The sequence below is a fragment of the Pteropus alecto genome, unplaced genomic scaffold, assembly GCF_000325575.1.
Source record: "Pteropus alecto unplaced genomic scaffold, ASM32557v1 scaffold78, whole genome shotgun sequence".
NCBI classification, from domain to species: Eukaryota; Metazoa; Chordata; class Mammalia; order Chiroptera; family Pteropodidae; genus Pteropus; species Pteropus alecto.
The window spans coordinates 12,260,742-12,262,175 of NW_006443124.1; the positions used below are offsets into that span (position 1 = coordinate 12,260,742).

At 34.8% G+C, this 1,434-nt stretch overlaps 1 non-coding gene across 1 annotated transcript; it reads right to left on the reverse strand.

The window, feature by feature from the left end:
- Positions 1-229: 229 nt before the first annotated feature.
- On the reverse strand, positions 230-348 carry LOC112471979. The gene has a single exon (XR_003043488.1). It is a non-coding gene; the product is annotated as a 5S ribosomal RNA (ribosomal RNA).
- Positions 349-1,434: the final 1,086 nt, after the last annotated feature.

Genomic DNA, 1,434 nt, shown 5'->3' on the forward strand with positions numbered 1-1,434 from the left:
AATTATATTAACCAATGTTACCTCAATAAACTTAATTAAAAAAAAAAAAGCACCAATCTGATCTCTTTATAGTAGTCAGTGTCATGAAAATAAAACAAAAGCAGAGGACCTACCTTAGATTAATTTAATTTAATTTAATTTAATGTTTTTTAGGTGATGCAACCCTTGGTTGACCTCACAGATTGCAAGGACCTTGTCAGTTTACAATCTCTTATTTTTAAAATTTTTATGCCTACAGCACCTAGTCTTCCTAAGTGGTCTCCCATCCAAGTACTAACCAGGCCCAACCCTGCTTAGCTTCCGAGATCAGATGGGATCGGACTTGTTCAGGGTGATATGACTGTAGACTAGATTAACTTTAATGTAAACTGTACATTGTTAGTAGATATTGTATCAATGTTTAATTTCATTAATGCAGTTTGGTTATATAAGAAAATACTTTATTCTTGGAAAACACTTAGGAGTAAAGTGTCACGAGGTCTGCAATTTCTGTTCAATTACTTCATTAAATGTACATATGTTTATAGAGAAAGAGAAAGCAAATGAGACAAAATGTTAACAATGAGTGAATGTAAGTGAAGGGCATGGTAGGTGTTTTTTGTACTATTCCTTCAACCTGTCTACAGTTTTGAAATTATTCAAGATAAAATGTTAGAGGACATAGGATTTTCCAATGCTTAATAGTTTGAATCTTCATGACTTGCTTAGTTAATGATTTTAAGGTTCCTCCTCTCTCTCTCCTTCTCCCTCTCCCTCTTCCACTCCCTGCTTCCCTCTTTCTTTCCCCCCTCCCTCCCTCTCTCTATCTCTATTTCTCTCTTTCTTCTTTGCAAAATTTACTAGTCGAGTCACATCCAACTAACCAACAATGTGCTAAATGGAGGTAGCAGAACATTGCAATGGAAGGAACACTGACTGGGAGAGAGAATCTAATCCATGCTCTGCTGCTAATATATTTTATGAGTTGAGACAAATAACTTCCCATCTCTGAGACTCTATGGCCTTATGTATATAATGAAGAGTTTTTCAAGTTGTATTCTTAAATATATTTCAAACCAACTTTTACTGTAATAGAGGATCTTCAAGTTCTGCTAACACTCATATATTGCGGGAAATCAGTTCACATTATCTTTCTACAAAGAGTTGGTTCGTGAGCAGCATTTTGTCCATATAATGGCTTCTAAGAACTGCTGTTATTAATGTAAAGGGACAAGAGTTTTGAGTGTTAGAATGAAGGCAGAATACACTGGCTTATGATTTTTATTTTATTTGAAGTGCAGCTGCCTGGCTCACTTATTCTGCTATCTATTTAATTTATTCTGCAAAATCTACAGTTGTTCATCAAGGCAAAAATGCTGGGAAGAATAAAAAGTTCACATTTAGGCACTTTCATGAAGTCATCGTATCTACTTATGGTGTTCTATTAGGAAACCA